This window comes from Pleurodeles waltl, chromosome 8 (assembly GCF_031143425.1).
Source record: "Pleurodeles waltl isolate 20211129_DDA chromosome 8, aPleWal1.hap1.20221129, whole genome shotgun sequence".
Lineage (NCBI taxonomy): Eukaryota > Metazoa > Chordata > Amphibia > Caudata > Salamandridae > Pleurodeles > Pleurodeles waltl.
The window spans coordinates 1079539401-1079564921 of record NC_090447.1 but is presented as its reverse complement, the minus strand read 5'-3'; positions in this window follow the sequence as shown (position 1 = coordinate 1079564921).

The following is a 25521-nucleotide window of genomic DNA, read 5'->3' as shown; positions in this document are numbered from 1 at the left end:
ACTTCGATTTACTTTTGATGTGCAGGACTAATTGCCTCGGTTATCCATTGCACTGTATATAGAATGATTTTGGTATTTATTTTTTGCCTAGTTGACCAACACTTTTCAGAGCCTATTTTGTACATAAATTTATATTCACAATTTAATTAAGTCTTTGCATTTTTCAGGGGGGTTTGGGTGGTGTCACTGTGACTTGTTGCTCTGCATTGGTGTGTACATAGTTTGGGGGGGTGGGGGTCGCATATGTGTGTGCCCGTAACCTTTCCTCCTCCCCCCTCCCGTGTGTCGTAGGTGCAGTACTCACCGTTGCCGTCTGCGCCGGCATTCGTACTCGTGGTAGATGAGCAGGTAGACGAGAGCAGGTAGGATGTTTAATTCGGGTTCCATGCTGTCCTCCTTCCTCGTGGAGTGCGTAGAGGTGAGCGTTTTCCCGTTCGTGGTCTGTTTCTGCCGTGTTTTTATCGGCGGTGCTCCCGCCCCGGAAAAGGTGGCGGATTGGTGAGTTCTGATAGTGTGGGCGGTACATTGTCTGCCGCCTGCCTGTTGGCGGTGACCGCCGCGCTGTTTGTCTGTACCACCGTGGCGGTCTGAGTGTTAATGTGGCGGGCTGTGTTGGCGGTTCCCGCCAGGGTCAGAATTCCATTTTTTGGACTGCCTGTTGGCGGGTTGGCCGCCGCTTTATCACCGACCGCCAGGGTTAGAATCACCCCCTTATTGTTGTTTGCTCCTTCCACCCTTAGGCGTATCATGGCCACCATTTATCCTTTTACTGCACATTGACTACACCTAGAGAAACTAAAATCTCCACTACCAGTCTGGTTTATGGTATTCCAGACCCTGATATTTTTTACGCAAATCCAAAGGTACTTGACACTCTATTGACATTAACTTTTTAATTTAACTTTCACTCTAAGCTCAGCGCTATCCGCACTTCTTGATTTATTTATTTTATTACATTTTTTTTTTTTTTGTTTTTGTTTTTTTTCTTGACCATGATGCACTTTCACGTTTTTTCTCATACCTCCCCGTATGGTCTTATTAATGGTTAGATTTGGCTGTCCTCCTTGACAAACCTGATCTGATTAGCTGGTTATGGGACCTCTATGGGCACTCTAAGTTTAAGGTTCTTTCTTCTTATGTAATTCACGCATCCCTCCTTATAATTATATACTTTACACTTTTGCACATTTGCTTGGGTCTCTTTCACCACCTTTTTCGCAAAGGATAAAGATATCTGATTATTACATGTACGATGTCCACTTGATCGATTTGTATATATTGTTCATCTATGTTTTCACAGCCTTGACAAAGTCTTGAAGACGAAACACGTGTTGGCTGTTTTGCTGTACGGACTCTTTGTTATTTGTGGTCATCTGATTGTAACCTTGACCATTCATTAACATCTGGCTGCTCTGGATACATGGACTTACTGCACAACATTCTCTCTGTGACCGTGACTTTTTAATAAATTCCTCTGCAGTAAATTTCCTGATCGGACATCTACTCAATTCCGGAACATTATCTGGATTTACGATACAGGTGTGCCCTGGCCACTTTGTTCCCGATAATGTAAAATATATTCCCTGGCTGACGTATATAAGGAAGGTAGCACAGGATTTGGGGCGGCCGGACTTGTTTGACACCCCTAAGAGTCTGACTAGCCGGGATAAAAATTGAGTTAAGGAGAATTTTGTAAGATTCCGGGGGGCTGAAAGAGAGGGGAAGGAACTAGGGAAACAATTGGTCAGGGATTTTGTTATGTTAAAGATGGGGGCAGGTCCTGAGCCCTATCTCTTGGCGATAAATGATCTGAGGGAAAGGACTCTCATCACTCGATTTTGCTTGGGGATCATTAGAAGTAATCTCTGTTTTCCGTTAGGCCAGTATGGTACAAAATCTATCAGACCTTGTCCTTGTGATGGGGTGTCCCTGCAGACCTTGTCTCATTTTACATTATTCTGTGTCTTTTATGCACCTTTTGGAAGTCGTGTTTTATTACCCCTGGGGGGCAAAGGGTTTTGTGCAATATCATCGTGCTTTTATGAGGCTGCAAATGGCTTCAGATGCATTGGTGTGGAGGGGGTTGGGAATGTTCTTGAGGAGAGCCATTACTTGGCGTAGTAATACAGAGTTTTTTAAATAACTTTTTAGACTAGTATCCGTGGTAACGAGGTTTTATTCGTTTTTAATATCATGATTATTTAATTGTTTTATTGATATTTTGGTCTATTTATTGTTGTCTATGTAATCTAAGGGTTGAATTATCTCATACTGAATAAAGTCTTACTTACACCAATATAAGTTAAAATGCATTCAATCTAAAGGTTCCTATTAATCTAGAAATCACAAACTCAGTGAGTGTGTGGCGTTTCAGACAGCACACCACAACTTTGCAGACAGGTTCAAAAATATATCTTGAGATCTTAGATTTGGACAAATCCAATTACCTACTAACAAAAAGCCTAAAAAAATAATATTTCAAGGTGAACATAAAATAATAACAACATTTAAAAAACATGATAAAATCATCAATATCACAGTACCTAAACAACCAAATGACCCACAAATCAAAAGCAAAAAAATTCACATGCAGTATAATTCATGTCTCCAAACAGATTCTCACTCTCAAACTAAAAATCACACAATGCACTACTTTATGAGTGCCACAATGCATCCTGCCCTACTAACCTGCAAACTTGTTTGCTCAGGAGCAGCGCTGGCGCAACAGAACACTACACATAATCCAATTCATTCAGAGCATGGAAATCAAGGGAATGCAGACATATTGAAGAATGGGGAAAACATATTTCTATATAGATCTTTTATCTTATCTTTGACTTTCCCTGTACGGGCCAACAAATCTGCGGGTGATATGTTTCAGATGACATGCATGACTGAGACAAAGGCCCATATTTATATTTTTTTGGCGTGCATTTGCGTCATTGTTTGACGCAAAAGCGGCACTAGCTTAAAAAATGTAATTGTCTTTTGTAAGTTTGCGCTGTTTTAGCATCAGAATATGATGCAAATGCGGTGCAAACAAAGTATAAATATGGGCCAAAGTGCCTAAATGTTGTTGGGCAGTGTAATCCAGAAATGTGTCCTTATGGATAAGATTCAAAACGTCATTTTAAACTACAGACAATATTAAGGGCTGACTCAAAAAGGCTATCAGTAAATTAGGAAATCATAAAGGCTTATTAAAAATATGAAACTGCAATACAGAAAGCAAAGGCATAGTAGTCTCAATAAATCAGTTGTAGAACAGAGAAATAAATTGTCCTAAAGGCTCTTACAAATTAAAATAGATGGAACAATGAGCACAATCTGTAAAAGAGACTAAGTCCAGAGTATGTAGTAAATCAGTATAAAATCAGGTAGCATTCCTAGGGGCTCAGAAATGAGGCTGGCTCACCGGCAAATTTAGGTCTTTTTATATCAGATTTTACAATGGAAATCACACATTCAGCATGGAGTGAGCAAATGTAACAACACAACGTCTAATCATAACAAATCATTAAAAAAGTTCACTTAATTCCACAATTCTAACACTATCCCCTTAATTAAACAGTAATAAGTTCCCTTCTGACCTAACGTCATTAGAGGTGTCAAAACACATCTGCTTACATAAACAATGGAAAGTCTAGTAAATGAATAGCCTACAGTGAACAAGCAGGAAGAGCCTTAAGTAAGTAGTAAATAAAAGCTTTCTCCAACGTTCTTCCAGACCAGCATGTCAACACAAAGCATGAGTGAACATTTTGGTACGTGGGATGTGATAAAGAAATATAAACACACATTGAATATTATTGATGCCCAAGGAGAAAAAAGGAGCTGAGGTCTTGTTAATGCCTAGTTTGGCCTATTCCACAAAAATATAGTTCTGTGTATCACAACATAATTGTTTCAATTACAAAAGGTTTGTGTTAATAAGCAAATTTTAATCAGAAATTAACCTTAACAACTTGTCAACTGATTACAGTGTGTTGTTCACTGAACCCTTCTGCAACATCTATGACAATAGGGTAGGGCTACTGCTTCTGCCATTTAGTGGATTTGCTTGGAATTGGTAATGCAACTTTATGAATTAAGCTGGCCATAGGTGGAGTCCCACAGGGCTTCACCCTGCAACTTTAACTTTTCATTATTTGCATAGCACCATTGATGGATGTAGTCACACTGCATCACCTACAACTCCAAATGTAAGCTGACAATGCATGATTGAAGATTGTATAATGGTAACTCAAAAGGATCTCAAACTTTCTCAGGATCATCTACTTTTGCATTTGAGAAAACAACCAGTGCACTAATGGTTCTAAGATTTGAGGACATGACAAAAGGTCAATCAACTCAACAGCTAATATTATCTTTGTTACTAAATTCAGAAAAACAAGACAAGGTGGATGAACTTTTAACATCAGAGCTGCTCAGCTGTGAAATCAACTATAATCCTCCTTCAGATTCTTGTTTGACCTACTGTATTTTAGAAAGGTCCTGAAAATGTGGCTCTTTCTTTAATAACTCCTTTCTTTTATTTTAGCACTTTTAGGCGGCGACGATTATCCTTCTCCTTATACTGTAGAGGCTTAGCGCCAAGATACCAGTATGAGGACAGTGCGCTCTATAAAGGTTACAAACACATAAATAAATAACTCACTATTAAATTGAGCAAGAGAGGTTGGTTCAGCAACCACAATAGCATGTACAATAAACAACCCTGGGAGTGTGGTTGAACTCTAAGCTTCTCTTCTGCCAACAAATCATGACTGTGATAAAAAAAAACTACAATCATATTTACATGTTCCAGTCTTTATTTTAACTGAAACCAGAAATTAACTTAAAACAGCTCTAGAGCTCTTGGTCCCAAAGATGAAAATTGGAAACGTCGAAGGCTTGACAACCAACTGGCTAGCATCTGCCTAATTCTAAGAACATTTCATCACATAACCCCAGAGCTGGAAGCCCATCTATTAGTAAAAATGTTTACATTTAAAGTTAGTTGTTCTGTGTACAAATACATGGTGTCTGAACCACTCAAAAACATTGCCCACTCCTCCTGCCACCTCAGGCCAACAATGCTAGTCTGATTGGCTAACCAAAAAAGAAGTGAAAAGCATGATGGAAAATTCTTCAACCTTCTTGCCAAACAGTCTACACCTAAGTTAAACTGCGGGGCATATTTATACTCAGTTTGCGCCGAATTTGCGCCGTTTTCTTCGACGCAAATTCGACGCAAAACTAACTCCATATTTATACTTTGGCGTTAGACGCGTCTAGCGCCAAAGTTCATGGAGTTAGCATCATTTTTTGGCGTGAACGCCTTCCTTGCGTTAATGAGATGCAAGGTAGGCGTTCCCGTCTTAAAAAATGACTCAGATGCATATGTGTTGGATTTATACCCCCGGGCAAAAATGACGCCCGGGAGTGGGCGGGGCAAAAAACCCTGCATTAGCGCTAGATTTTAACGCCTGGGTCAGGGCAGGCGTTAAGGGACCTGTGGGCTCAGAATGAGCCCAGAGGTGCCCTCCCCTGCCCCCAGGGACACCCCCTGCCACCCTTGCCCACCCCAGGAGGACACCCAAGGATGGAGGGGCCCATCCCAGGGAAGAAAAGGTAAGTTGTGGTAAGTATATATATTTTTTTTCTTTTTGTGGCATAGGGGGGCCTGATTTGTGCCCCCCTACATGCCACTATGCCCAATGACCATGCCCAGGGGACATAAGTCCCCTGGGCATGGCCATTGGGCAAGGGGGCATGACTCCTGTCTTTGCTAAGACAGGAGTCATTTCAATGGGGGTTGGGAGTGAAAAAAAAATGGCGCAAATCGGGTTGAGGCGATTTTTTTGCCTCAGCCTGACTTGCACCATTTTTGGACGCCCATACTCCATTTTCCCCCTACGCCGGCGCTGCCTGGTGTACGTCGTTTTTTTTAACGCACACCAGACGGCGCCGGTGGCTAACGCCGGCTAACGTCATTCAATAAATACGGCGCCCGCATGGCGCTTCAGAATGGCGTTAGCCGGCGCTAATTTTCTTGACGCAAAACTGCGTTAGCGCAGTTTTGCGTCAAAAAGTATAAATATGGGCCTGCATTCATAAAGGCAGAGTTAAAGGCTTTTGGACTCCTTTGTGAGCCACAACACACCTCCTAGCCCCTTTAACAAGGAATGGGCCCCTTATTCAGTTAGCATTTCCAACCCATTTCCTGCCTGCTGGGAATATTATGTGAGTTTCATGTTTGACCTCCAACAGGCACATCTCTCTCAACCATTTGACCCTTCAAGTTGTAACTATCCAAGACTCAGAACCTGCACTTTCCTTCCTCAACTGACTCAGTACACTTCACCAATACAGTGAATTTCACTTTCTAATATGTCATATTACCTTGCACTTTGCCATGAGCCATCTTCTAAGTTCTATCTTGAGGTGCAAAGTTCTAGTTCTATGGTTCAGTGCACTTGACAGTTAGAGCCTAAGAACAGGTGGTCCTAGAAACCTGCTGATGGACTCTTACAGACTCCATCTTAATACCTATCTCCACCGTTATCTGGATTCTTATGTTCAACCTTTGGAAGACATAACGAAATCCTATTCTATCTACTTCTTCTATGCACTTGGAATCATTCATAACCACTATAGTTACTAAACATATGAAAGAGTGGCTCACTGGCCCAATTCAACATAGCTAAAATACTAAGGCCCTCATTACAACCCTGGTGGTAAATCCTGCTTACCGCCGTGCAGAAGACCGCCAACATACGGCTGCGGCCGCTGAATTCCGCTACAGGTATTACGACCCACAGCTCGGAATCCGCCACAATACAGATACCCACACAAATCCGCCACACCATAGGTCAGTGATAAACTAGTGATAACAAAACCGACACCGTCACGCCAAAAATAATACGCCCACACTATCACGACTCATGAATCAACACGGTGGACTTTCAACCGTGGTAAACCATTGGCGGTACACATTGCTGCGCTCAAAATACACACACATATACAAAACACCACCACATTGGACATTTTGAAATACACACAACTGATACACATACACACACCACACCCAATCCAATATAAAACACACACCCACATTACCCACAAACACTTACTACCAGAGATTTGAAAGCAGGCCAGAGAGAGACACTACCTTAAACAACACCAGCATCCACAAACACACAACACCATCACTTACACAACATCCACGCACCTCAAACAACACACAACAACACATCCCCTCACACATCACAATAGACAGCACCTCACACATCACCCACACCACATCATGGCACCTCAACGACACCCCAGGTTCGTTGAGGAGGAGCTCAGGGTCATGGTGGAGGAAATTGTCCGGGTAGAGCCACAGCTATTCGGATCACAGGTGCAGCAGACATCCATTGCAAGGAAGATGGAGCTATAGTGGAGAATTGTCGACAGGGTCAACGCAGTGGGACAGCATCCAAGAAATAGGGATGACATCAGGAAGAGGTGGAACGACCTACGGGGGAAGGTGCGTTCCATGGTCTCCAGACACCAGATTGCAGTACAGAGGACTGGCGGTGGACCCCCACCTCCTCCCCCACAACTAACATCATGGGAGGAGCAAGCCTTGGCAATATTGCATCCTGAGGGCCTCGCAGGAGTAGCAGGAGGACTGGACTCTGGTAAGGCAAATCTTTCACTACTTTATCCCCCACCCTACCTGTATGCCATCACCCCAACAACCAACAGATACCCCACCAACACACCCCACACATCCCAAAAACAAGCTCTGCATGTAACACCAATGCATGGACACCCATCACCAAAGCATGTCCAGTACAGATACTCACACAGACCCCAAACCAACTATCACACAAGGACCAAAGAAAGAATGCAAGCACTGGAGTAGAGGGTCACTCACCCATTGCACACAATGGCACACACAGATGCAATAATCATGCTTTTACACCCCAACAGGACCCCTACCCAACGTCACCAGACAGGAGGTGCCAGACATATTCAGTCCCTCCACAGAAGAGACCCACAGTGATGACAGCAGCTCTGCACAACTGGATCAAGATGACCAGCCCAGCCCATCTGGGACCTCGGGACAGTTGGTTCCCCTGACACAGTCACAAGCCACCACAGAGCCTCCCCCCTCAGAAAACACCAGCACAGCACCCACCCAGCGGGCCCATCCCTCTGTCCCCAGGACACGTCAATCAGCAGTGTGTCCACCACTACAGGGAACCCAGGCAACCCTACTAACACAAGACGATCAGGGACCTGGGGGCAGTGGCAGTGGGCACATGGTTCAGGGGACAGAGGCACAGGACAACAGGGAAGCTGGGATGACTGCTGTGCGACAGGGGGAGGACAGGCCCAGGGAACCCACTCTCCACGAGGCCCTCTCCAACATTATGGGAGCTTACCATAATTCCCAGGAGACGATGGCAACGGTACTGGCCAAGTTTCAGGAAACCCAGCAGCTGCAGGAGGAACACTACCTTGGGATCAGGGAGGACTTGAAGTCCATTAACAACACCCTGGTCACCATTGCAGGGGTGCTGGCAGACCTTGTCAGCACCAGGAGGGACACAGTGGCACAACAAGGGGCCCCTGACACTAGCCTGGACGATGAACAGCCCTCCACCTCCGCCGGCGCTAGTGGACAGGAGGCACCGCCACAGGAACACGACACCAGCACCCCACCCCCTGCTGATGGAGAACCACCCCGCAAAAAGTCCCTGAGATCCAGGAACAAGACAGAGAACATTGCCAAGACCCCGGCCAGGAAATGAGACCCCCCTGAATGTCACCCTTCTGTCCCACTTTGTCACCCTGTCCATCCTTCAACTGCCATTGCTCCACTTCCTATGCCCCTTTGGACAATGCACCTGTGAAACAAATAGTCTGGACTCTGCCATGGACATTCCTCCACCATCCCCCCAACCCATTTTACAACCCCCTCCACTTATTATCACAGAAATATACACACTTCAATCACAAAACAATCTGGAGTCAGTCTGTGCTTTCACAAATGTGTAATTGCAATAATCATGGAATATAGCAATGTCAATTTACTTGTGCACATACCGATGTAACACAGCTGTAGGCCAGGAGGAAATATAGCAGAGGGCACAAAGTGGGACCCACATCTGTGAAATGGAAAGACAAAGTGACAAGTCAGGGTCCATACACTGAGTGAAAATGACAGACGTATGCTAGCTCCAACAATAGTATGAGATGTGGGAGGCAGTGAAATCTTCCTACCTGTGTCTCACTGGAAGTATTGCATGATTATGTTGTTTTGGTTGTCGATATCCTCTTCTTCTGCCTCCTCTTCTTCACTGTCGACAGGCTCCACAGCTGCCACAAGACCACCAGCTGGCCCATCCTCCTGCAGAAAAGGCACCTACCGTCACAAAGCCAGGTTGTGCAGCATACAGCAGGACACGATTATCTGGCACATCTTCTTTGGTGAGTAGTATATGGAACCACCTGTCAAACGGAGGCACCAGAATCTGGCCTTCAGGAGGCCGAAGGTGCGTTCGACCACCCTCCTAGTTCACCCATGTGCCTCATTGTAGCGTTCCATTGCCCTTGTCCTAGGATTCCTCACTGGGGTCAGTAGCCATGACAGGTTGGGGTAACCAGAGTCACCTGCAAATATCGAGGGACAACTGTTAGACACACACTAACCCTTAGGGACAACCCCATACATAGACACCTATTCACACTGTATTGGGTCCCTTGCCTCACCTATTAGCCACACACGGTGCCTCTGGAGTTGCCCCATCACATAAGGGATGCTGCTATCCCTCAAAATGTAAGCGTCATGCACTGAGCCAGGAAACTTGGCATTCACATGGGAGATGTACTGGTCTGCCAAACACACCATCTGCACATTCATCGAATGGTAGCTCTTCCGGTTTCTGTACACCTGTTCATTAATGCAGGAGTACTAATACCACATGTGTCCCATCAATGGCACCTATGATGTTGGGGCTATGTCCCAGGGCATATAAGTCACCTTTCACTGTGGGCAAATCCTCCACCTGAGGGAACACGATGTAGCTGCGCATGTGTTTCAGCAGGGCAGACAACACTCTGGACAACACGTTAGAGAACATTGGCTGGGAAATCCCTGATGCAATGGCCACTGTTGTTTGAAAGTAACCACTTGCCAGGAAATGGAGTACTGACAGGACCTGCACTAGAGGGGGTATCCCTGTGGGATGGCGGATAGCTGACATCAGGTCTGGCTCCAACTGGGCACACAGTTCCTGGATTGTTGCACGATCAAGTCTATATGTGATTATGATGTGTCTCTCTTCCATTGTCGACAGGTCCACCGGGGGTCAGTACACCGGGTGATGCCGCCATATCATCACCTGCCCCTGCAGACGTGCCCTATGGAGGAGAACAGCGAGCAGAGAGTCAGCCAACACTGAGGTATCACAAAATGTCATTTGCAGAAATGTATTAATCTGCAATGTGCCTGTAACTGTGTTTATTCCAGGCCTACGTAGGTGTGACGCAGTTATTATTAATGCAATGTGGCCCCCTGAAATGGCGTCTGCCTGACCTGTAAGGTGGGACAAAGGGACATGAGGTAACTGCGCTGGTGCTGTACACCGTCGCAGTGGGCAGTCGAAGACCGCGGCGCAATTCAGCATTGGTTAACATTGGGCCCTATGGGTCCTAGGAGCCAATGACGATGTACGCCAGTGGTGACGGTACACACGGCCGCGGACGTGACCGCCATTTTCTGTCTGTTCACTCACTTGATACCTGAGCTTCAACAGGAGAGGACCTACACTGCAAGTGCTGCTGTGACCTGTGTCTGGAAGCGACGATGGATCATGTGTCTGGGGAAAGGGCCCCTGCCTTCACTTCGGAGGAGTTTGAGAAACTAGTGGATGGGGTCCTCCAACTGTACACACAACTGTACGGTCCTCCAGACAAACAGGTGAGTACACTGTGAGCATGCGGAATGGGTAATGCCTGCTTTGAGTGGTGTGGCTGGAAGATACATGGGAGGGCTGAGGCCTACATGTGCGGATGGTGAGTGTATGTGCGCCATGGCATGGGTGGAAACTGGTGGGCAATGAGTATGACGATCCGGCCAGGTGAGTAATGTCCTTTCCCCCGTACCATTCCTCTAGGTCAGCGCCCACCAGAAGAAGGCTATTTGGCGTGCCATCGCCAAGGACGTCCGGACCCAGGAGGTCTACCACAGACGGAGCACCCTCTGCCGTAAAAGATGGGAGGACCAGTGCCGCTGGAGCAAGAAGATGGTGGAGGCCCAGCTGGGGATGGCCTCCAAACGTGGGAGGGGTGCCCGTCGCACCATGACCACCCTGATGTTCCGGATCCTGGCGGTGGCCTATCCGGAGTTGGATGGGCGTTTGAGGGCATCACAGCAGCCACAAAGGGGTGAGTACACTCTCATTCAGCTGACTCTGCGCGCATTACGAGGTGTCTGGGCGGGGGAGGTGGGGAGTGGGTTCCCCTAGGCCATGGCGATCTTGGTAGGCAAGGTCCCTTGTGAGGCAGGCTATGTGGCACCCTAACCCCACTAGTGGTAAGAGCCATCTACACCTAGTCAGGCTCCTGTGACTTCCAGGTGTGCAGCAATTGGGCTTAGGCCTCGTGCCCCATGGGCATGTGAGAAATGTAGGAACTATAAGTGCATGGCGTAGTGCAGAGGGCTGCTCACTGTCTGTTGTGTCCGCCAATGGTAGTGGTGTTGCATGCACTTTACATGTCTTTCTTCTGTCTTTCACTCCCCTTTTTTGTGGTCTCCCTGTTCTTGGGAGCAAAAGCATCATCAGGCGGAGGAGCATTGGCACCGGAGCAGGAGGGAGCTGCATCCCACTTGGCTCTGGAGGGTGAAGCTACGGAGTCTGAAGCCCCCAGTGGGACAGGGGTGAGGGGAGCTCTACGGTGGGGACAGGAGCAGAGACCAGCGACAGCGACTCCTCCTCTGATGGGAGCTCCCTTGTGGTGGCGGGCCCCTCTGTGCCCACCACATCAATAGGTACAGCCGCCATCCCCCTACCAGCACCGCCCTCCCAGCAGCCCCTCAGCGTCTGTCCCGTGCCCACTCACCCAGGAGGGTGGGCATCTTCTTCACCCCAGGCACCTCAGGCCCTGCCCCAGTCAGCCCTGCTGCCCTCAGTGAGGAGGCTATTGACCTCCTGAGATCCCTCACTGTTAGGCAGTCTACCATTCTGATTGCCAACCAGGGTGTTGAGAGGCACTTGCAACAAACAAATGCATACCTGGAGGGCATTCATTCTGGCCAGGCAGCCCAACAGAGAGCATTTCAGGCTCTGGCCTCAGCACTGATGGCAGCCATTGTCCCTGTGTCCAGCCTCCCCCCTCCAACCTCCTCCACCCAGACCCAATCCCCTGTACCTCTGCCTATCCCAAGCACACAATCAGACCAGCATGCACACACATCAACACACAAGAGTGGCTCAGGCAAACATAAGCACCACACATCCCACAGGCACTCACACAAGCAACATACCCATGCACACATACCAACATCCACTTACCCCACTGTGTCTCCCTCCTCCACGTCTCCCTCCTCCCTCCCAGTCTCGTCTCCACACCTGCATGCACTACATCCTCAGCCACTACCTCCATCACCAGCACGCCCATCACCACACACCACTCCTGTGCAATCACCACCCCCACGACCATTCACAGATCCCCAGTGTCCTCTCCCAGTGTGTCTGTGAGCCCTTCTCCCAAAGTATACAAACGCAGGCACGCACTTACCCAACAGCCATCCACCTCACAACAGCCTCCAGCCCATGCACCTTAACCCAAATTCAGCAGACGTACACCTCCTACAACCACTACCTCTTCCTCCACTCCCAAACCCCCTCCATCTACCGGCCCCAGTGTGTCTAAAACACTTTTCCTGGCTAACATTGACCTCTTCCCTACACCTCCCCCCGTCCTTCCCCAATGGCCAGGCTTTCCAGGTCCCAGCCGCACCTCAGCCACCACATCCCCAGGCACAGTGGCGCCAGCAATTGCGGGGTCATGGAGTGCGGCAACCATCAGGGTTGCCAGTGTGCCACGTAGCGAGGGCAAGGACATTCAGCCACCTGCCGAGGTGAAAAAGGTGCCCACATCCCAGAGGGAGAAGCCGAAACCACCAGCCACCAAGGGGTCAGCAAAAACGAAAGGGGATAGTGGCAAGACAACTGCGCCACCATCAAAGGTGGGGAAGGGCCAAAAACAGAAGGGCAGGTCAGGAGAGGGCATGGTGGCACAGACTGAGGGACCAGTGTCACACCTTCTGTCCACATCCACACCAACCTGTGCGGCAATGAACACTGCCACCTGCACCGCCTCTGGCACGTCTACAGCCGCTGCTACAGTCCCCAGCCTCTTCCCCAGTGGGCAGCCATCCGAGGCTGCAGGAGACATCCTGCTTTCTCCCTCAGCAGATGCTGACACATGCCCCGCCGCCAGCCCCGCCGCCACAGACCCTGCTGCCAGCACCGCCAGCACCGCCACCACAGACACCACTGCAAGCACCGCCAGCGGCCCCTCGACGTCCTCAGACAGTGGCACCACCGCTGACATGCCTACCATCACCAGTGGTCAGTCGTCCGAGGCTGGTGGTGAGTTCCAGGACACAGGGCAGCTTCCATGAGGCATTACTGTCATCACTGTTGACACCTGCAGGTGAAATGCGAAGCCGCAGCAGTGTGGGGTATGTCGCTGCCTCCATAGCGTATCATGCTACCTGTACCTCACCAATGTCGTGCCACGCACACCCAGGTGAGTGAATTGTACCGGTCACACTGCACGTGGAGCACTCTGGGCACCAGGCCCCCTCCAGAACCATTGGAGAATCACATCCACTTCCTCAGTCTTTGGCAGGATGAAGCACTCTGGGCACCAGGCCCCCTCCAGAACCAGTGGAGGATCACATTCACTACCTCAGTCCTTGGCGGGATGAAGCACTCTGGGCACCAGGCCCCTTCCAGAACCAGTGGAGAGATACATCCACTACCTCAGTACTTGGCAGGATGAAGCACTCTGGGCACCAGGCCCCCTCCAGAACCAGTGGAGAATCACATCCACTACCTCAGTCCTTGGCAGGATGAAGCACTCTTGGCACCAGGCCCCCTCCAGAACCAGTGGAGGATCACATCCACTACCTCAGTCCTTAGCAGGATGAAGCACTCTGGGCACCAGGCCCCCTCCAGAACCAGTGGAGAATCACATCCACTACCTCAGTCCTTGGCAGGATGAAGCACTCTGGCCACCAGGCCCCCTCCAGAACCAGTGGAGAGATACATCCACTACCTCAGTCCTTGGCAGGATGAAGCACTCTGGCCACCAGGCCCCCCTCCAGAACCAGTGGAGAATGACATCCACTTGAGAGACTGTGGCTTTGCACTCCCCAGGATAAAGCAGTGGGCAAACCACCCACTGGAGAGACTTGAGAGACTGTGGCTTTGCACTCCCCAGGATAAAGCAGTGGGCAAACCACCCATTGGAGAAACTTGAGAGACTATGGCTTTGCACTCCCAAGGATAAAGCAGTGGGCAAACCACCCACTGGAGAGACTTGAGAGACTGTGGCTTTGCACTCTAGAGACTTGAGTGACTGTGGCTTTGCACTCCCCAGGATAAAGCAGTGGGCAAACCACCCACTGGAAAGACTTGTGAGACTGTGGCTTTGCACTCCCCAGGATAAAACAGTGGGCATGGAGCCCCCTCGTGCAGCAGTGGCGTTGTGCGTTCATCTGGCTGAGGTGCCCCCACTCCCCCTCCTCCTGAGGTGCTTGTTTCATTTTGATCTGATGCCCCTCCAGTGTTCTCTCTGTTCCCAGTCAGGTATCTAGTGTGGGCTTCGCCCATGCATTTTTGGCCCAGTGGTCCACGGACAATGATTGGTGCACTATCCGGACTTGTGTAGTTGGTGTACATAATTGTATTTACTGGATTTTGAACTTTGATAATGAGATTTCACATGATTACATTTGTTCAAATCATTTCAGTTTGTCCTTGCATTCTTCCAGGGGGCGGGGGGTGTATATGTACTGTTGCTGCATGTATTCGTGTGTATCGTGTTGTGGGTGAGGGTGGAGGTGGGGGTGTTGCGTGTTGCGTGTCTGTGTCACTCTCTTTTCCCTCCCCCTCTCCTGTGTTGTAGGTGCAGTACTCACCATGGTCGTCGCCGCCGTCTTAGGTGCTCCTGATAGAAGAGAAGGAAGACCAGCATCAGCAGTATCTGCAATTCGGGCTCCATGGCGTCGTGGTTCCTCATGGGTTGTGGAGAGGTGAGTGTTTTCCTTTCTGTGTACTGTTTCCGCAGTGTTTTTGTTCGCGTTGGTTCCACCCCTTGAAAAGGTGGTGGATAGGCCTCTTGTGATACGGTGGGTGGCACATTGTCTTCTGCCTGTCTGTTGGCGGTTACAGCCGCGGTGTTTGTTTCTACCGCTGTCGCGGTCGGAGTGTTAAAGTGGCTGTCTATGTTGGCAGTTTCCGCCATGGTCATGATTCCATTTTTTTTCCCGCCAGCCTGTTTACGGCATTACTGCCACTTTAACACCAACTGCCAGGGTTGTAATGAGGGCCTAAGTAATTACATAGCATCTGAACAATTTATTAGTAAATACACCACCATGTGCACTATCCCCACTTGACAGGATGCGGATGCTAAATTTTGACACTAGAATGCATTTTCATCTCTCTAAAGATGTTACTGCATGTTGTCTGTCCCCAAAACACTGCCTGCTACAAACCTTTTGTACACAGCAGTCAATGGGATAACCCCTGACTATCTCCCTGATGTCCTATTTCACTATACTTCGAACTGGAATCTAAGCTTACCAAATCAGCACTTACTAGTTCGACCTAAACCTTCATGAGCTGTATGTAGGTTCTGCTCTTCCTCTTAGGAACTCTCAACTGAAACCCAATGCCAACTGTCATTCATGCAAGTCCATAACTTCAGGAGTTCATAATTGCCTCTAAAGATGGTCTCCCATTTGCAGAAACCCAGGTGAGATTATTACAGCACTTACCTCGCAAATATTGTAAATAGATATATTTATGCCTATTGGTCTAAATAGTTATAGATATCTACTTACATGAGTGTCTGACCTTACCACAAAATTACAGGGGTGTGGCTTAGCCACTGAAGATGGTAGACACTTCTGTTTAAACTCCCGCAAACCGGTGAATTGTCTGATACGATCCGTGAAGGAAGCACAGTCTGCAAAGCTCACCTTACGTGCAGAAACCTGGGCCCATATTTATACTTTTTGACGCAAACCTGCACCAGTGCAGGTTTGCGTCAAAAAGTTTAATGCCGGCTACCGCCATTCCAACGCACCAGCCAGGCGTCATATTTAGGGACTGTTAGTAGCCGGTGCTGCGGCCTGGTTAGTTTAAAAATAAATGACTCTAACCAGGCTGCGGAGATGTAGGGAAGACTGGGGGATGTGCGTCAAAGAATGGTGCAAGTCAAGTTAGAATTTAAAAAAATTACTTTAACCTGACTAGCGTAATTTTTTTATGCACAACCCCCATGGAAATGACTCCTGTCTTAGCAAAAACAGGAGTCATGCCCCCCTGCCTAATTGCCATGCCCAGGGGACTTCTGTCCCCTGGGCATTGCCATTGGGCACAGTGGCATGTAGGGGGGGCCAAGTTAGGCCCCCCTATGCCACCTCAAAAAAAAAATTACTTACCTCTACTTACCTCTACTTAATGTAGAGGGGTCACCCCATCGATGGGTGTCCTCCAGGGGTGGGCGAGGGTGGCAGGGGGTGTCCCTGGGGGCAGGGAAGGCCACCTGTGGACTGCTTTCATGGTCTCTGACCATGGAAATGAGCCCACAGGTCCCTTAATGCCTGCCCTGACCCAGGTGTTAAAAAACTGTGCAAATCCGGCTGGGCACCATTTTTTAAGGCCCGCCTCCTCCTGTGCGTTAAAATGACGCAGGCGGATAAATAAGGTGCACATGCCTTAAAGTCATTTTTTGCACGGGAGCGCCTACCTTGCATGTCATTAGCGCAAGGTAGGTTTTCACATCCAAAACAAAATGACGCAAATCCAGTGCAAACAGAGTATAAATATGGGCCCTGGGGCGCTGTGACTGTACTTTAGTTGTAGTTTTGTAGTTGTGGCACAGAGGGAGCCATTGGGGGCGGATTGCAGCGGCCACCCCTGGTAAGGCTGCTCTGAGGAGGCCACAGCTGGCTATGAGACTGGATGGAGGAGCGTGCCCCGGGAAACCCATTGTGGGTGGTGCCCCACAAGAGCAGTTCAATGGTCTTATCAGGACATGGTAGGGGTGACACATATGCTGGCTGGCCCCGCAGTGGCATACGGTGCTACTCCCCCCTGGCCAGGCCTGCCTAGAGTAAACTGTGCCCCCTGAGCTTCCTTGAAGTGGGAGAAAAGGATAGGAGGAGTCTGGGGGCTTGAGCCACAAAGAGGGCCCACCACAGAGAACCTTGTAAGCCCTTGGTGAATGCCGAGGCATGACCTCCCCCTCTCTCTGGTGGGTGGTGTCGGCAGCTTCATCGGGCCACGGGGAGAGGGGGATGTAAGATGTCTGTTAGCCTAGGACGGAGCTGTGAGCAGCCCACTAAGAAGAGGAGGGAGCGGGGGGCTGCCGCAGCCCTCTGGCCAATGGTGCTGCGGCCGCCTCCAGAACAATGTGATCCAGTCAGCGCAACAGGGGTACAGCATGGCCTGGGTGGCCCACCGCTATGTTAGTCCCCTTTCCCCATTTTTAATTTGCTGTGCCCACCTGGACCCCTGGCTGGGCCTGTCCATGTGTTCCTGGGCACCAACCTTGCATGGAGGTGCTCTTCCCAGACGGGCTGCCATTTGAAGGCCCTGTTGTTCACAGGGTGGGTGAGGGACTCTCTGCGACTCTACTTAGGCCACCTGGGATGATGGCAACCACCACTGCAACACTGAGCAGAGCCATTAACAGTTGGTGAGGCAGCTGACCTTGGGCATCTTTCAGGCTCTTGGAGACCAGGGCTGCAACGTTCACCCCAAAGGAGTCACCAGGTTCCCTATTGTGGTTTGGGGGTGCCCTGGTCATTCCTCCCTCCCCTGGCCCCCCTGGGTATCCTCACACAGTGATAGCCTCTGTTGATGACACATCAAATGGGGAAGGACACACAAGGTTACCCCACGCCTCCCTACAGGGTAAATTTGACAAATTCACCAAGCTGTGCCAAACACAACATGCAAAAGCTTGAAAAGATGCTGTTGCTCCCTCATTGGAATGGAGGAAAGGGGGACTAGACCATTGCTGGGATTGGAATGACCTGTTTATATAGACTGGGGTTGACCTCTGAAATACTATAAAATCTAGGAGAAATGGGCAGTTTATCCCAGGATACATCAGGAGTCATGCCTAACACAGAGGGAGTTGCTCAAGGCTGAAATCACAGCTTTCAAAGCATGATTATTCCTCATGGGAAACGGGGACAGGTGGGATGGAAGACATGAGCAAAGTGGGACCATTAACAATATGTACCAAAGCTTCTGGGGTGTTACCAGTGGGTGCTTTGTTATTGTTTTTAGTTAGGCCATTCATATTGACAGGTAAGAGATTGTTATTGCTGGTCACAGAAAACGACCTATTAACCAACCTCCATACTTCAATATAAATCTGTATGTCATCACTGCTGTTAGTGGCTGGATTATGATGTATAGTTTATTTGTTCAAAAACCTGATAAAAAGTTAGGCAAAAAATGCTTTTAGATGATTTCAGCCAGAATCATTAACAGTTGTCAAAGCTAAAAATAAAGGGCAATAATTGTTACCTGTGCACCACGTACAAATTTTCCAAAATATCTCTTCAACATATTGTATTTACCTGTGTAACAGGGACCTGACCTCTCCCTCGGATACAGACATACTCAATTTGAAAACAAGGGGGCATATTTACAAGCCCCCCGGCACATGCAATGGCGCAAGCAGCCTTGCTGCGCTGCGCCACATGGAAAGGGCAGGAATGTGCTGTTTAGACAGGATGCAGTGCATGTCTGTCCTTTACCCCTATGCTGGTGCACAAATTGCTGCCTAGCACCAATGTAGACACCTTTGCACCATTGGGAAAGGGTGTCTGCATTGTCAGCAGGATTGTTTTTATGCCGGAAGGGGCACCTCCCTGTGTAAAAATAATCCTGGGAGACATTTCCCTCTTTCAAAGTGTGCTGCAGGATGCAGCACACATAGAAAGAGGAAACAAGGAGAAATAAAGATATTTCTCCTCGCTGCAACAGCCTTGGGGAAGCATACAGTTTTGAAACATTCCCAGGTCAGGTTTACAGATTCTTGTAAATCTGGGAATGCGTCAAAACCCCTGGGTGTTGCATGGAAACATCCACTGCAACACCCATTGCATGCCTCCTTGACGCAGTGTAAGGCCATGCAGCAACTTGCACTGTGTTGCCTTACACCATATCTACAAGGCCATGCAAAGCCACACAAAGTGGCTTTGCATGGCCTTGTAGATATGGGCCTGCACTATGCGCTGCTAGTGCATTGAAAACAGTGTAGGACTGGTGGGGGACAGGGCTTGTAAATATGCCCCAGTATCTACAAGACAGGTGCATTTCTGTCCTTTCCCCCAGCTGATGCACAAATAGCTGCCTATCGCCAATCCAGGCAACTCTTACACCGTGGTGCAAGTGTGTCTGTATTGTTAGCAGGATTGTTTTTGTGCAGGAAGGGGCACATTCCTGCACAAAAACAATCCTGGGAGGCATTTTCCTCTTTCTATGTGTGCTGCAGAATGCAGCATACACAGAAAGAGGAAACATCGAGGATAAATAAAGATAATTCTCCTCATTGGTCCTGCTCTGGTGAGGCATACAGTTTTTTCACATTCCCAGGATTAAAGATTCTTGCAAACTGGGAATGCATCAATACCCATGGATGTTGTGTGGGAACACCCACAGCAACGCAGGTGGTACGCAACCCTGAGGCAGTGTAAGGCAACAGACTGACGTGCTGCATTGCCTTATACCATATCTACAAGGCCATGAGAAGCCATGCAAAGTGGCTTTGGGTGGCCTTGAAGATATGGGCCAGCACTATGCGCCACCGGTATCGCACACAAAGTGCTGCATCAGAGGCACATGGGGCTTGTATATATGCCCTTGTATCTACAAGATATGGTGCATTGCTGTTCTTTCCCCTTGTAATGGTGCACATTGTTGCCTAACTCCAATGTAGGCAGCCTTGTACCATGGTGCAAGAGTGACTGCGTTGTCATCAGGATTGTTTTTGTGCAAACAATCCTTGGAGGCATTTTCCTCTTTTTATGTGTGCTGCAGAATATTTCTGCTCGTTGCCCCTGCCCTGAGGAAGGATATAGTTTTGAAGTATTCCCAGGTTTGTAGATTCTTGTAAATATGGGATTGCATTAAAACCCATGGGTGTTGAAAGGGGTGCCCATGGTACGCCTCCCTGACGCAGTGTAAGGTAACGCAGCAACTTGTGCTGCGTTGCTTTACACCATATCTACAAGGCCATGAAAAGCCATGCAAAGTGGCTTTGCGTGGCCTTGTAGATATGGGCCTGCAACATGCACCACTGGTGCATCACAAAAAGCTCAAGGGTCTTGTAAATATGCTGCGAAGTTTGGCCTACGTTGAGGTAAAGTGCCGTTGCTGGGTACCCTTTCCTTCTTTAGTAGATACAGCAATGTCTTGCAGTGCATACATAGTTCCAATGATATCATGGTTCTCTTTTACAAAATAATAAAGTGCTCTTGGAAGCAAGAAAAGAATAGGCCTCAGCGGGGAAATCTTCATATGCGGTTGATTCCTCTGGAAACTGCACCTTTGGGAAAATAAACAAATGTTCTTCTGAGCAGAAGGAACCCATTTACATTTTGTACATTGAAAAGGTAAGCGGAATGTTTTTACAACAAGTCTTCTTGTAAGCGAAATCCCCTGTGCCGCGCAGTTATTACTTCCGTTTTTTTATTTTTCGAACGATGCATTTTTAAAAGCTTTTGAAACGGTTTTCCAGCTGCAAATAGAATTACTTGCAGCCCATCTAGAAATGATGCACAGTACAGAAAGTGAAGTGTACGCTGCTCTTTAAAAAAAATGGGAATCCCGCTGCCGAGACGCGTTTGCGATGCGTAAATGCCGACACCGAGTGGCAAAGCTGCGAAACTCTAATGCTATATTGTATCCAACATAAATTGGGAGCCCTGCGGGCCTATGACGGGCCCACAGTCGCAACCTGACTTATAAGGCTGTTACCACAGCCACATCCCTAGTGGTCCACATCGTTTAATTTCCATTCGCGGGGTCGAAGGGACATTCTTTCCATAAACTCATTGTGCGTGCACCTGCCCTTCTCTATTTTCATCACTGTGGAACTATTTAGCCTTCCAGCTATTTTTGTTTGTTTTATTGTTGCAGCTTATCTTAGTCGTGTAAGTTTAAGATTGCAATGCGCTGCCTCAAATGCCCAAAGACAATTCCGTGCATCAGCTTGGCTAGGAATATGGAAGCATGCCAATGGCCTAGCGGTTCAATCTATGGCGAAAGCCTGGTAAGGGAATTTGAAGCCGGAAAAAAAAATAACCTGGTGTAATCAGCCCGCGGTGTAGCTCAGGAATGAGACAAGTATTTTAATATGGAGACAGTAAGCACGGAGGATAGATGATACAGGATGCCGCTCTTTAGAGATCAATTTGCCCAATTAGTGCAGAGTGTGGACGGCTGCCCTGCAGTGAAAAAAGTACTATCGCCGGGAGGTCTTCAAAAAACTGAATCCCAAAACAAGCCAAGCAGTTAATATCACACAGCAAAAAATATATGCTGCTGATGTGGAATTTAAATTCATATCAACAATGAACAATGTTATGGTGCTTTCTCGAAAAAGAATGAAATCACCCACTCTGAGGAGAAAAACTTAGGAAACATAAGTGATGCTGGCTGTTATGGTGGATCTCTGAGCATTATCAAGGTGTGGAACCTTTGTGGGCGTTTTGATCACATTTAATTTCCCAGTACTTTAACTAGTACTTCAGAAACCGTCTCCAGAGGTCAAAACCTAAGACAAATACGCCTTGTTGGCTAACTTTTCACGCCCTCTGGCACTGCGAAATGGGCACCTTGTGGGGGATGGTCTTTTCTGGACCTGTCACGGCCCCACGCTGGCCCGTTCTAACAGGTCCTGTCAAGGCCCACACACTGGCCCATCTGACAGTGCCACACTGCGAAAAAGGCAAGTCCAACACTGGTCATAGTAACCAAGTGCAGTAGAAGTAACAGTCACCGTGAATGAATAGAGAACAGGAATGATGAGCATCAACGAGCGAAAAGTGCAGTAAGTGATGACAGTGATTTGCACCATGGAAACACAGTGTGATGCATCTCTGGGGCGCATTGTGGGAGCACCTAAGGAAAGCACAGAGCGATGGACTTTACAGGAGCACTTGGTGGTATGCGTCATGGACGTATGAGGTTCTCTACTAGAGTTGAAACCTGGCCTGGCTGTTGTGCATCAGAAAGGCACTATTTGACACACAGTTCCAGGTCACAGGGTTTTGTGTGTTAAAGGGGCCACAAGATGATATACAGGCACATATTTATTCTTTTTTAGCGCCACATTTGTATCATTTTTTGACGCAAAAGTGGCGCAAAAAAAGTATAAATATGAGTCACAGTGTTTTCACATGGTGGTTTTAAAGGTGGACACCGTGTTGCAGCCATTGGTCTTTTTTATCAAGCAGGATTTTTTGCTCATTAAGATTTTTTAATTTTAGCTACATTAGTATAAGGAAAGCTACAGGTCCCACAAAATTGTATCAGCCAAATAGAATACCTGATGGCAGCCTACATGACGTTTTTTCTTTTACTGAAAATTCTGAAATGTTTTTTCGCTCATTTAAATTTTGTCTGCTTTTTCGGCTTCCCTCTTTCTAAACGAAAATGTGTCTCCTAAGTATAATTTTCCAGCATTTTGCATGCCCAAGAATACCAGGTGTAGTGTAATAAATCTTTGTAATGGTACCTGTGGAAGATAATAAGAACTTGTAAATGAACCTGGTTGCCTGGTTGCCACCGGCCATTGCACTACCTGACTAGAATGATTACAGTAAAGATTGTATTCCATTACCAACTCTTCCAAACCAATGAACACAAGGAATGCCTTCGAAGGAAAACAACGAATAATCAAACATCCATTCCTGAAGCATAGCTCTGGTCACTCAACCAGTTGCCGGCAATTCCACTTCTTATTCACAGCAAATTTCGCTTTTACTTGTACTAGGATTTGTTATAAAGAAATCGATCTAAATCTAGAAAGCGGTAAAACTGTGACTTTTGGACAGGGTGTTGTCGAAAGAGGAAGGAGAGATATGGAAATACTCATGGGGCGGGTTTAGGAAGAAGCAGACACATGGACAAAGTAAGGAAGGTACGAGCAGGAAGGAAAGCCAGAATAATGGATTCTTGAAGTGCAGCACACGTGAAACTTCAAATAGTATTTTTCTTCTTTTACTGAAGTACGGAGCAAAGTAAAGATGTGTCTTCTAACATAGGGGCACAGAGGAACAACGGTCTTCATAGGAACATAGAACACCATGACCTCATGTTAGTGATGTCACACTGTTCCATGTCCCAAGTAGAGACACGAGAAAATACAAGATAATACAATCACCACATTTTTTTAAATCGAATCAAACTCATGACAACAAAATCTTGAAACCTCTTTGGCTTTTGACAAATTCTAGTGCTTGTTCTACATTTGTATCTATCATTAATGACCAACTTATTTTCACTGCCGGAAAGAGCGACATCATATTGAACTCGTGCATCTGGAGTCAATGCTGTACGTGAATTGTTCCACCCACTCCCATCTGACAACTTCACATCATTCTTTCGCACTTCACATATCTGTTGAGAGTCCTTGAACTTAGATAATCCTTTTTTGACTAACACAGGATTTTTCACCCTCACCCAATCACCAACTTTTAACTTCCTATTCTTGTTACCCACATCGGTTACTCTTTTCAGTACACTAGCATTAGGGTTATGTTCTGCAACCTGCCAGAGTTCTTTTAAATCACTACCTTCATGGAACAACTTTACCATCTGAAAAGGGCACAATACAGATGATGCCAATCTCCCTCTCATAAGTTCAAATGGGGTTTTCCCAGTGGCAGTATGGGGCGTGGTGCGATAAGACCATACTAATTCCTTAATGGCCTTATCTATCGACAAATGATTTCTATATGAAGCTTGAATACAATCTACCAGCACTCGATTAAATCGTTCGACCATGCCATTGCTTTGTGGATGGTAAAGAGGCATTCTGATATGTTTCACACCACATTTATTCAAAAATTGAAGCATCTCCGCCGATACAAACTGAACACCATTGTCAGTCAAGATCTGTTCCGGAAAACCTTCACGGCTGAAGATCTTTTTTAAACAATCTATCACCAAGCAAGTAGTGGGAAACCTGACTTGCTCAACCTCTATCCACCTAGATAAATGATCAACTATTACCACAAAATATCTCATATTGGGAGGTAAGATATGGTAAGGGGCCAGAAAATCAAGACCAAGTTTTTGCCAAGCCCTCGCAGTAGAAGGAACAAATGTTTCCGATATTCCTTAAGTGATCAACACTTTGTCACTAGTACAACATCTTGTACAATTGTTTACATAGTCGTCAATTTCGGTATCCATTCTGGGCCACCAAAATTCAGATCTCAATTTTATTTTAGTAATTGTAGCCCCCAAATGACCCATATGAGACGCAGCAATCAACTTCCTCCTCACACATTCTGGTGGAACCAACCTCTTGCCTCTAACCAATATGTCTTCCTCAATGGACAGTTTGTCAGATACTTTCCTAAATGATTGTAACTCAGGTGGTAAACATTTCTCCTTGGGCCAACCTGATCTGACCATGTGCATCACTTCACAGAGTGTTTTATCATCAAGTACAGCCTTCACCCATTCTCTTTCATCTAAAGGCACATTACTTTCAGTTACACAAGCAATAAAGCATTCTTCGATTTCTGTTCCCCCCTTCCTGTTCATCATTGTCTTCAATGGGCAGCCTAGATAGGCAATCTGCCCTCCTATTTTTTCCACCAGGTATATACTATATTGTGAAAGTAAACTACAGTAGCTTAGCTGATAGTCTTGCAATCCGTGCCGTTGAGCGTTTCACTTTCTCACCAGACAGAATTTCCACAAGAGGCCTATGATCAGTCTTCAAAACAAATTGTCTACCCCATAAGTAATGTTTGAATTTTTCAATACTCCACACACAAGCTAAGAGTTCCTTTTCAATCACTGAGTACTTGCGTTCCACTTGCCTTAGAGTTCTTGAAGCAAATCCTACAGTACTTTCTTTTCCATCGTTGGACATTTGAGAAATGACAGCACCAAGACCATACTCACAAGCATCTACAGTAACTATGGTGTTTTTGTTTTCTGAAAAAAGGCTGTAAAGCTGGAACATTAACAATCTCTTGTT